We start from the raw sequence: 12,894 nt of genomic DNA, 5'->3' as shown, positions 1-12,894 counted from the left end.
ATCCACCCACCCATCCATCCATTCCATCCATCCATCCATCCATCCATCCATCCATCCATCCATCCATCCATCCATCCATCTGCATTTCGAAGCATTTGACCTTTACCTAAGACTAGAGTTAGGTATAATAGAACATATGGCAATAGAAAAAATCATGCCTACCACTGAGGGTCCAGATTAAATTAGAAATGAAACATATAGCTAAGAAATTCTTCTTACGCTACCCGCTCATTACCTATTGGGATTCTGCATGACCTAAATGGGCTTCCACACAGAGACCTATGGTCATCTGGACCTGTTTGGTGCACCCACACAGATAATTTAAATTGCTACCTTGGCATCATCTCTTCTTGGCTAATTCAGAATGGCTAAGACTGAATCTCTGACTTCCAGTTGTTCTCTTCCAGTGAGTGCTGACTCACCAGTGACTCTGCTTCCACACCAGACTCCTGGGGTTCTCTCATCTACCTTCACAGTCAACAATCCATCCCATTTTACACCCTCCATGTTCTTCCCATCCTACCGCCATCACCCTCACCCCACTGTCCTCACTTGGACAAAGGCAGCACTAACTTGCATCTGGTGGGGCTGTTCCTAATCAGTTTTATCAGCATCACTGTCAAGCACTCATCTAACCAGGTGACCAACAATGGCTTACAACCTTTCCATTTCTTTCCCTCCATTGCTCTAGGCGTGAGGCAGAACGTAGGCTGATGTGACCTAGCCCAAGCTATCTCCCAGGGTGCTTAGCCTCCCTCCCTCCCAGCCAGTTGTTCGTGTTTCCACCACACAAGCACATGAAAATGATTTTTCCTTCTGCCCCACAGAATGGTTTCATCGTTTTTATCCTTAGCATTCATTGCAGAGACCCTTTACCAGAGAGACAGTTCTCTCTGGGACAGGGGGGCGCTATGTTGCACCCACTGTGGAAGCAACTTTAGCGCCCCCCACTCATGGCTACAGGAACTAGCATGGATCCCTCCCCACCCCCGACCACCACATGCATCGCTCCCCCTGGTGGTCTCAGGCTGGGGGAGCATGCTTGGACCATCCAAGGTCATTCTGGATGTGACAGGGAGTCAACCTCCTGGGCCTGTCCTCTGCCAGGCAACGGGAGTGATGAGAATTGGTTGGTGACTATCTGCGGCGTTGTCTCGCCCTGCTGCCATTCCCAGGCAGCTTCCATACCGTCTCTCCAAGCACCTGCACAGCTCACTTCAGTCCCCACAGCACCAGTAGGCTGCTCAACATCACCCTCATTAGCCTTCCCCGAGTCTTTGTCTCCCTTCTCCACCCTTCCCTGCACTTCTTCCAAATAAACCACTGGCACCCACCCTTTGCCTAAGAGTCTGTTTTTGGGGAGACAAAATAAGGCATTGTTGTAGAATCATGCTCATTTATTCCAGAGCACCAAGCCTGTCTATGGTTGTATATTTACCAGAGCCAATTTTGGCTAATGATCTGTCTCTCTGTCTCTCTGGACTGTTAGCTCCATGGGGTCAGGGACCCTGACAGCTGTTAGTGCTCTGTTGACTACCCAATGCCTAGCACACAGCAGGTACTCAATGAATCTTTCTTAAATGAATAAAAGGATAAGCTAGGTGTGTCCCAGGTGCTGGAAGTAAAACTGTTATGACTCAATCTCTGTCCACAAGGGCCTCACAGTCTGCATGAAAGAAATTGGAGTAGCGGTAATATACTCTCAGTGAAATAAATGCCACTCATTAGCCTCTGATGTGATGAAGTCTCAGGAAAGAGTACTTAGCCCAGCTAAAGGGGGGGTCCATGAGGGTTTCCCTGGAAAGTAGAGCCAGGACACAGAGGGTTCACCCCTCTCCCCCCCCCCCAGGGGAGAGTGGCACTTCCAGGAGAGGGGTGGGGTTACTGAGAGAGCAGCATACAAATATCTCCTTGCAGTTGGGGAAAGTTATAATAACCTCTAATTCAGAGGCACAGAACCAGATTAATCATATTGTAGTAAATATTAATAATGGAAATTGAAGAGCAAAGGCATCAGTAACAGCTTGCACATCAAGTGTGAGCACTCAGATGTGGCCGCTTCTAGAAATTAAGCTGATCTAAAAATACTCTTCTGGAGGTGCTCTCATTTTCTGGGAGCAGTGATTAGGCGGCAGGGGGCTTGGCCCAGGAAGTTTGCTGTCTGCCAAGACTTTGTCAGTCCCCAGGGGCTAGGAGGCTTGTTCAGGGAACAGATGCTTCTCCAGGCAGAACCTCTGAGTTCTGAACTCCCCTTCTGTCTGTCAAGACCCTTACCTGCAGTTGGCAACAACTCTCTCTGTATTTGTAAATGTACTTAACACTGGGAGGAACTTGCCAAATTTGTCTATCAGTGGTCCTCACTCAGCAGGGTCCATATTTGTGTTTTATATGATGTTGAGGCTGGATGTTAAAACCAGGAACCCTGGGGCCAGAGTGAAAATGCACTATAAGTGTATCTCACACTTATGCAAAGTAGAATTTCATTGTGATGGTTAATTGTATGTCAGCTTGACTGGGTTAAGGAATTCCCAGGCCACTGGTAAGACATTGTATGTTGAGTGTATCCACTCTTGCCAGAGTGGGCACCATCCAGTCCCGTGAGGGCTGGAATCAAACAAAAGATGAAAGGCAAATCCCCTCTTTCTCTACCTCAGCCAAAATATCCACCTTGTCCTGTTCTCAGACATCAGGCTCCTGGATTCACACCTTTCACTCAGACCAAAATGTCTCAGATCTCTGACTTAGACTGACCTGAGTCATCAGCTTGTGGACAGCAGATCCTGAGATTTTTTTCATTCATTCATTCACTCATTCACTCACTCACTCATTCATTCATTCATTCAAGAACTGGGGCCAGATTTGGTGGCAGGGGAGGAGGGTGAGAAGATTCACCATACACAGAGTGGGGAGCAGAACAGGTGGATCCACTAAATATACTGCTGAGGGGAGCAGCAGGCAAGATGAGAGAGGTATAAAGTGCCATGTGGGTCAGCTCCCTGAGCGAGGATCTAACTTGCGCCTCAGTGGCTGGCAATAGCTTGATAGCGCTGAGACATAACCCCTGTGCCACTACGGAGGCCCCACATCTTGGGACTTCTCAGCCTCCCTAACTGCATGAGTCAGTTCCTCTTTATGTATTTAAATAGAATATTGGATCTGTACCTGTGAGTGCCCTGAAGATTATGGTGGTCTTTCTTTGTGTTTTACGGACCCTGCCATCATCTGTCTGGAAGTTCTGCCATCCTCTGGGGTTTCAAATTGTCCATAGTTGTTCCACACCCTTCTGGCACACTGGGAAAAGCCGGCCAGGTAGAAGGAAGGTGGCTTGGTTGATCTGTTAGGGCCCCTGTAAACTTGGTTGCCCTGCCTGTTCACACATGACTGTACATAACTCAGCTCCAAACGCCACTGAGAGAGACAGAATACAAGAACCTAAAATGCAAGGGGCCATGGAAACATGGTTCAACTGTATTTTGGGGTAACAGGGCTTTATGAAGACCTGGAGCTCTGTCCAGTACATGTCAGCATGTTATTTGGGAAAGACGGCGTCATGTGATGGTCATCGCCGATAACATACCGTTCTGGTTAACAGAGAACCATCTGTCTTATCTGTCTTGATAAGATCATCTTTTCTGCTTTTCAACTGACAAGAAAGAGTCTGGTCTGTTAGACTCAGTGACCTGGAATTTGGCAGACAATTGTGTTGACATTCGGATATGAGTTGATATTATTGGATAATATGTCCAAATGATCTTTTTACCTTAGGGAATCTTGAAGAAACCAAATACAATCTCAGGATCATTCCAAACTGGCTTTTCCTGAGAAGTCTGTTTTCTGAAGCAACAAATCAGTTAGGGCCCCTGTAAACTTGTGGGTGCTGCCGCTCGTAATGAACCCATTCAGAAGAGGTGATGTGGCCAGTGACAGCATCCTAGTGATGGTGGCATTCTCTGCAAGGGACCAAAGCCATGACACCTGGATGCTCTAATCCACTGTCCTCTGACATATGTGTGTTTTCCCCAATCGTGTTTCCATCTAACTGTCTCTTTTTTCCATCTAACTATGAACAATAGAAATAATTGAAGGAAACTGTATGCACTGTTGACCAAACATACCCATTCATTCCCTCAATATGAATAGTATCTCCTGTGCTTAAAGCACTGTGGTAGGAAAGAAATGACTTAGAGAACATTCTATCTTATGGTGTATTTTCCATTCGGAGTCTGGGGAAAGATCAGTGGGAGTGTGGCTGTCAGTTTCCAATGCTCTCTTTGTTCTTCTGGAGTATTACCATTTTTCAGGAGAAACTGAGGCCACATAGAAATTGGTGACTTCCCTGGAGGGAAGCACAAGTAGAAAGCAGTCAATCCGGAAATCAAAACTACATTTTGAGTATATAATGTAAATGAGGACATTGAGGGGTTCCATGTGGTAATTTAGAGCATCTTAGAGTACCCTGCAGCCCATACTGAGTAACACACCCTTCCCAACCACTTGTGAGGAAGACCGATGGCCGCCATTGCCGGCATGTTCCTTCAGCTGTCAGTCCCAGTAAAGCCGGTGTTTTCTCCACCTCTGACCTTGTGGACGAAAGTGCCTCACACCGTGTGGGCGCTTGACCAGAGCTTGAAATCTGCCCTACATCCCTGCACTGGTCACACGGGACAAACAACATGATCACCAAATCATCTACTTTTCAAATATGCGTTTTCCCCAGAATCAAAACTATGCTTATTTTGGTCCTGGAGACTTTCCTCCAATTTTGGGGGTAAAGGACCCCATTGACTAGCAAAATAAAATGTAAGTCTTGGCACAAATCTGCCAAAACCTCAACATGTTTTAAAAGGTGCCTTTGTCCATTGTCTTCTAACGATTATAACCCTACGACTTGAGCTGATGTTTTTTAATAAGGGGTTGATTTGAACTGGATAGGAGGAGGCAGTGTGGCACATAAGGCAGGCAGTAAAAGCCACTTTTCTTTCTGGCCATATCGTATGTGTGTAAATTGCCTTCAGCAGGGAAAGTTTTATTATTAATCATTTGTGCCAATAAACGTCTCATTAAATCTAACTTTCACTTATGGAGTATGCAGTTGTCATTATATAAATATTATTTAATTACATAATGGCTCAACTATTAAGAAATCTGTATTTAACTGATATTCAAGCCATATTCATAAAATGCTGTATCCTAGGGACTATTTGAGAATCCCATAATTTTTTGATTAAAGACCATAGTACTTTACTGATTGTATTTGGACAAGCCATGTTGTCTTTATAATAAGGTGTGTTGATATTAAAAAATGATTAAACATTTTCATGGGAAGAGCCACTTCGTATTCACCCACCTTTCATCTCCATATTATGAATTATATATTATTCTTTCACTTCTATATCCTCAATACTTTTTTCTCTCTTCATAGGTAATTATACAGTGACCCATCCATATAGCTCATGAGACTTCTCAATTTTTTATGAATGTTCGTAAATATGGAGGAAATGAGTGCAAAATTTATAACCAGTTGAACCATATTTAATTTTTTTTTCATGGAAGTGGTGTAGTCACCACATCACAATCTGAATTTAAGAGGAAATTTTTTATAGCCATCTAGAGAATGATGAATGTCGAAATTTAGAGAGTCCCTTTGGCCTTTGTCTGCGGTCATGGTATAGGACCAGTTATGTGCAAGGCAAGGGTGTGGGAGGGCTAACCTTGATTTATTTCCTGTAGATGGCAGGAGATTCAGTCTAGAGCATGATGAGTGGGTGTTGGCGGTGAGAAAGGGTGAAGGGAGGTGAGGTTGGGTTGGTAGAGTTTACGATAAGGGTGTCAGTGTTCAAGAAGTTATGACAGACTCAAATTTGGTTTCAGCCCAAGGCTACTATTCAAGGTATGGGACATCTCATGAAAAGATGAACTTGAGTAAATTCACAGCTGGAGGAGAAAATCCAGCCATTTTGGAACAACGCCCCAGTTAAAGTGAAGTGTGAGTGCAGAGATCCGTTCACTCAAGAAACATCTATTGAGCTTCACTAAAGCATGCCAGGCATCATCCTAGGTGTTGTGAATAGCAAGAGAGACAAAGCTTCTCTCCTATTGGTGTTCCCAACTAATGAGGATTCAGGCAAGTCAACGGGTGATTCTGAAAGTGTTCAGATCAAGTTAGCAGAAGAATCCCCACCTATGGGGGAATGTGGTTAAGAGGACTTCTGGAAGACAATATTGAGAGACAAAAAGGAGAGGTGGAGACTTGTTCAGAAAGTTAGCAGTGGGTGCCAGAAGTTGAGGGGCATCAGCTTGTACTTGGGTAAGCCATGTGGTAACCTATAGGACCCTAAAAGAAGCATGAGTAGAAAAGAGAATTCAGTGGTTGTTTCATGACCACTGCTAATGGCACCCACAAGGGAGGCAATGTAGCCTCACTGAGAACATGTCTTGGAGATGCCAAGGATAACATCACCATGACATTGAGTTCCTCAAGCCCAGCTGGATTTTTTCCCCTTTGCTGGCAATTCAGTAGGTCTAAGTCAATCAGAAGATGTTTCTGTTCCAATCTGCTTTGCGAAGTGCTTATGAAAAGACCCTTTATAAATCTCTATAATGATGACTTATGAACAATACAAAAGCCCCCTCTCCCCCCAACCCATCCACGCTCCTCCGTGGGGAAAGTTAAGTATGATTCATATATTCCGCTTTAACTGGCCTTGTTTTCTTTCAAGGACAAGAGAACATCCTAACCTTGAGCTATCTGATAGAAATAAAAGATAGATGAAAATTTACAGTGTAATATTTGGGGTCCTTTCATTCAGATGTGAAGACAATTGAATATTATAAAAGCACGCAACCCATGTGAGAACTTTTTTATTCAAACACTAAGACCTTCACTCTGAGAAAAAAACTTCTGTGAAATAAATGAATGCATGCCGTCAGGAGAAAAAAGATGTCTCTGGAAGTTCTAAGCCTTGAAGCCAGAAATACTTGTTAAGAAAATGCAGACTCTGATGACCCAGGAGGGGACATACTGGCTTAAGGCCGCCAAACAGAAAGTGGCAAGTTCTGACCCAGCGAGTTGACTCCAGCACCTCCTTCCACAGCCACATGCCAAGTTCACACTCACCACCGCCCAAACCTTGCTCAAACAGTGCTACCCCTGTGCTGCTCCAGAGCACATGGGGAAGGGGAACCCCATGGCCCTCTCTGGCTGAGCCCACCACATTCAGGGGATCCCAGGAAGCTGAAGACAGCCCTGATGTGAGATTGGCCTGAGACTACCTTCTGGGTATTCAGCGGTAGCTGCTGAATGAAAAGTGCCGTGTGTCATTCATGGCTTAGGAAGAGGTCAGAGGGGGGCCTCTTGGTGACAACATCAGCACAGTGTGGTGTGGCCAGCCCAGCCTGGACTGCTGGCCCATCACCCCCTTTCCTGACGCTGCTCACAAATCTGCAGACCGCAGAGCAGAGGTGAGCTGGGCTGATGAACAGTCTCAGGATGAAGATAATTTGACTCTACTCTAGAAACAAGTCTGTGGTATGATCCATTAGAAAAGCACATATGTAATTATATTATAACGATAAATGTCAAAATGTTAAAGGACAAGGCCTCCCTGGTGGCCTAGGGGTTAAGTCTCAGTACTATCACCACGAAGGCCCACTGTGATGGCCTGAGTTCGATCCCCAGACAGGGAGCTGGCCCACATGGCCCTGCAGACCTCTCCTGTCTCACCTGCTGCTCCCCTCAGCAGTGTATTTCAATCAATCTGTCTGTTCTTCTCTCCACTCTGTCTCTGGTGAATCCTCTCACCACCCTCCACACCTCTGGCCTACACCCTGGTTTTTCTATGCAAAAAAAAAAAACTTAAATATTTCAAAAGGAACTTTCAAAGTACAGCAAGAAAAGCAGAGTGCTATTGAGGGTGGGGGGTGGATAACTAAGCCTTGTCCCTCCCAGGAGAAGCAATTTGTCCCAAGAGTGTTTTGTTAATATTAACAATAGCTTTATGATTCAAATAATGATATTTTAATCATTATTAGATGATTAAGCTGTGAAATAGGTGTTTTTAATTTTCATTTTATAATAAAGGAGACTTAACAGTAGGCCTAGGTACACAGTGACTGAGGAAATAAGGGGTTCGGAGTTGATGGACCCCCGGGCTCACTCTCAAGGACTAAGCTCTCTCCACTGCCCTGCTCCACTGACCCCAGTGGGGCAGGCTGTGGAAGCTGACAGCACTGTCTTGAGGCAGAAAGGACTTTTCCTCTCGCCGTGGGTCTGTGATTAACTATCAGAAAGGCTTTCAGAGCCTCTGACCAGAAGTGAACCCTGAATAGATCATCTCAGTGGGGATCTATTTAAAAAGCTCTCCAGAAAATTCTCATGTATGGTCCAAATAGACAACCACTGGTCAAGACACATTTAGACCCACTTTCTGGGGGCTCAGAGGGATACACCCCCCTGGGAGACGTAGGGTCAGACACTGACAACTGAGGGAGGTTGGAGGGAAGAAGTGGGTGGGTGTTAGTCAGGCCCCCACAGGGGAGGAAGGTGGTCTCCTAGTAACACAAAGGCTAGGTGGAAGGGAGGATTCCCCACTGCTGCCCAGGGCTCCACTCTGAGCTGCAAATGCTTGTTTACAAATCCTAGGAGCCCTGTCGGATTCAGGGAAGCATTGCTGGGTGCCAGGAGGAAGGCTTCTCCATGGAAGGAGAGTCTACAGGGCAGTAAGACTGAATCACCAGGGGATTCTGCTTTAAATCTCCATGCAAAGAAGAGTGTGAAAGATGCAGATCAGGTTACATAGGGAGCAATGTTTAGGAAAACACCAGGTGCTTTTTCACCTTCCCTCCTTCCTTTCTCCTTTCCTCTGCCTCTCCTCTCAGTACCCTCAACTGTCTCATGGTCAACTGAGACCGGTAAGCAGCTCTGCTACTGCTCACACCACGCCCTCTCCTCCATCAGGAGCATAATCTCTTGTATGACTTATCAATTACTTTTAAAAGATTTGTTTTATTTATGCACCCAAAAACAGGGGTACAGGTCAGAGATACAGGGGTGAAAGGATTCACCAGAGGCAGAGTGGGGAGCAGAACAGGCAGACAGACAAAGTCACTGCTGAGGGGAGCAGCGGGCGGGGCAGGAGAGGTCTGCTGGGCCATGTGGGTCAGCTCCCTGGCCGGGGATCGAACTCGCGCTCTAGTGGCTGCTGATCGCTTCATAGTGCTGAGACTTAACCCCCTGTGCCGCCAGGGAGGCCCATTGTCAATTATTTTTTTAAATTTTATATCTTTACATTATTCTTCATCTCCGCACAGTGCAGGCTGTATCTTCTCATGTGCCCTCCCCACGAACCCCCCCACTAATTCACTTGCTCACTATCACCGTAACTAGCCCCTTGCCCTCTCCCACCCCTGCTTTGATGCTTTGATTCAATTCCCACGCACCCCCCAAGAATGGCTCTGATTTATAGTCGCCTGTAGACTTGGGCTTTTACTTTGTCATAATTACTTCTTTTTCCTTCCCTCATTCCTTATTATGGTCCCCTAATTCCTCCTCTAAGAGAAACCATCCATTTTTTTTTTTTTTTTTTTTTTTTTGGTTTCTGGCTAATTTCACCGAGCATAATCCCTTCCAGTTCCATCCATTATCAATTATTCTTAACATCTATCATCCTGGCCAGGTTCCTGGTTCTACAAAGACAGGTGCTTTGCCTTTCTCATTTCCGTCTGCTTCTCTGGAGGTGAACATGCCTCCTGCCCACGCAGGCAGCTGAGTAGGGTGGCAGGGTCTTCCGTGCCTCAGCTTTCCTAGGGGGTCGGGTGGGGGGGAAGACATGGGGGTGGCTGTGGCTGGAGGAGCCTGGTGAGGTGGGACTGCATCCCCTGCTCTGGCACACGCGTCTCAAACATGTCAGGGCACCCGGAGGCCTTGTTAGGACACACAGGCAGGTCCAGGCTGGGGCCAAAGAATGTGCACTCCCAACTGAGATGGAAAATGCACAAAGTGATGTAGAAATAAACTATTATATATTAAAAAAAAAAAAAAAAAAAGGAATGTGCACTCCTGTCACAGGGCAGGGTGGGGAGCGACCCAGCCTGCCTACCCTAAGTGGGTTCTGCCATCTGCCACATCAGGACAGAACATACTCTAGGGCATAAGACCTTCACTAGCCAGGGAGTTTAATACAGTCAGTGTGCAATGCAGAGAAGGGAAAGAACATACTTTCTGAATCAAACACCTGAAACTACCCATGCCCTTGTGGGTGAATGTCCGGCCATACAGGGTTGGCCCAGAGCAGGACTGGGAGGCCCCAAAGCCTGCCACAAGCATAAAGCACCTTGCGGGGTACGGTGGGAGACTTAGGAGGTGGGGAGGGGCCAAGTGAGCCTGGAAGGAAAAGAGCAAAATCCAAAGCAAGGTACAGGCTGCCGCTGTGGGCTCCCACGGGTCTCTCACCCCTTCTTCTCCACGTGTCTCCTTCCATGTCCCCCAGGCCATGGTTCAAGCCCATGGCCAAGAAGCAAGCACAGCTTCTCTTCCCTCTATCCATGTGCCACCTCCAGTCCCCTCTGCTTCCCCCCCTTGTCCAGCTCCGCCCTCCTTGGGTGGGGCAGGGGACCTGAACCTCCCCTTTCCCTGGGGATTCTCCAAAACAGGTTCCCTGGCTGGGGCTGATCTGCACCTTCCTCTTGGCCCCCGGCTGCAGCTTCCCCTGCTGGGGCTTCTGGGAGCCTCAGATCTGGAGCTCCCTGCGTAGGTCTTTGTGTTGAAGTCAGTCCACACAGTCTTCACCTCTCCAAGCCGCTCTGCAGGGGTTCAGCCCCTTTCTGTCCCGGCTCGCCTGCATCTGTACTGCATTCACTTTGGCCTGGTCAGGATTTTCCTTGGGAGGATGGCCATGGGATATGCATTAGAAAAAAATAGATATTTTTGGAAGGAAGAGTCACATCCTGTTTGATTTCTGAGCTAAAAACAGATTCTCTGCATTGTGGAGAAACTTCGAGGCCAAAACCATCCAGGGCAACAGCCACCTTTTCCAGCACAACAGCAACACCTGGAGAGGCTGCTTAATTACTTCAGAAGCAATGGCTTGCAATTTAGAGGGCTCGGAACAACAGGAAGAAATACCAGAAATGGGGGTGACTCACATCTGTCATTTATTCTCTATGTGACCTTGGCAGTGTTAACCCTGGGTTCCTCGTCAGTAAACTGGGGGATATATATATTTTTAAGATTTATTTTTGTTTGTACAGAGTTGGGGTACAGACCAGAGGTACAGGGACAGTGAGAGCATTCACCGGAGACAGAGTGGGGAGCAGCCAGCAGCTGAGACAGGAGAGATCTGCTGCACCATGTGCTGAGCTCCCTGGCCGGGGATTGAACTTGTGCTACAGCAGCTGTGGTTAGCTTCACAGTGCTGCACTTTAACCCGCTGCACCACCAGCGAGGGCCCTAGCTCCTGGGATACTATGCTGCGTTTTCAGGGCTCGTGTGACAACTGAGTGAAACTTTCGTGAACACAGTCGTCCTTCGGAGAAAAGGAACACCTGGTTGAGGAGGCCCTGGGAGAGAACTAGGAGCTTTGCCTTAGAGTTGGGCCCGAGGCAGGGGTACAGGGGGGAGGGCTGACAGAGCTGTGTTGCCCTAAAGGAGCAGGCGGGGGAAATGTGGGTGCTCAGAGCAGGCACAGGGTGAGGGGGCCTGATATGAGGTAAATAGTACTTGGGGGTCTTGAACAGTTTTCTGTAGCTGATGGGGCTTCACCAGAAGCTTTTGAAGAAGGAGGGACATCAGAATAGTATTTTAGAAAATGCTGGAAAGATGGAAGCTTTGTCCCCCGCTCCCCCCACGCCCACACCCACAAAAAGGCCAGAATCAGGGCATGAGCAGGGGGATGGGAAGAAAGAACATAAATGATTTTCTTGGAAAGCGGGAAAAGCAGGCTCTTACTGATCAGCTATAGCTGACATTAACATATGCAAATGAAGGCCTCCTTTGCAGGGACTGTCCTGTCCTGGAGCCTTGACCTTCCCCTCCCTCCCCCACACCCTCAGGCCTGTAAGTCACAGGCCGAGCCAGAGGTTCACCCCACCACCACAGCCAAGGAAACAAGGACATCCAAATGGGAGGAAACCGCAGAATTTTCTGTTTTCTTCTGCAGGAGAAAGCAAGGTTATTTTTGGCCCCTTTCAGTGCAAATCGGGGTGTTTTTTTTTTTTTTTTTCTCTCTCTCTTTCTCTCAAAGCCCTGTGTCTGGCAGGCTTCAGGCAGGGGAGTGAAAATTAGAGCTCACTTTTTGAATACCTTTGCATTTTTGCACAGTGTCAGTTTTGTTTGTCTTCCTCTGCCTGGCTTTCTCCCCTGTCTCCGGATTGTTGACTTCTTTCAGATGCTGCTCTCCAGCCAAAGAAAGTCAAACCCAGCGCTCGTGCTTAAGAATGGGGTGCTTTGGCTGAAGAGAAGGAGAGGACAGAAGGGACCCTTCCAGTCTGATCTGGTGATCTCTCTCATGCCACTTGCTGCCTGCAGCTGGGGGACCCTGAGATTCCTGGGGAGGGGAGGGGGTGTCACTCAGCTCATGGCGGATGACCGGAATGGAAGACGGGCTCATGCCCCTCGGCTTCCTTTGCCCTGGCGTTCACCTCTGCCTCCTTTGTTGGTTCAGACGCTTGCTGGTGTCCCTGTGGCTTTGGGACCAGGTTTGACAACCAGCCAATGACTGGGTGGGTAAAAAGCCCTGGCTGAGGGCCCTCCCTGGTGGCGCAGTGGGTTAAAGCACAGCACTGAGAAACTAAAGCCACCTCCGCATGAGTTCGATCCCCGCCTGCCCCAGAGGTCTGCCACATGGCGTGGCAGACCTCTCCTGACCCGCCCGCTGCTCCCCTCAGCAGTGTACTTCA

Source organism: Condylura cristata, unplaced genomic scaffold (genome assembly GCF_000260355.1).
Source record: "Condylura cristata isolate star-nosed mole 26May11 unplaced genomic scaffold, ConCri1.0 scaffold00028, whole genome shotgun sequence".
NCBI lineage: Eukaryota > Metazoa > Chordata > Mammalia > Eulipotyphla > Talpidae > Condylura > Condylura cristata.
Note: the sequence above shows the minus strand (reverse complement) of the source record.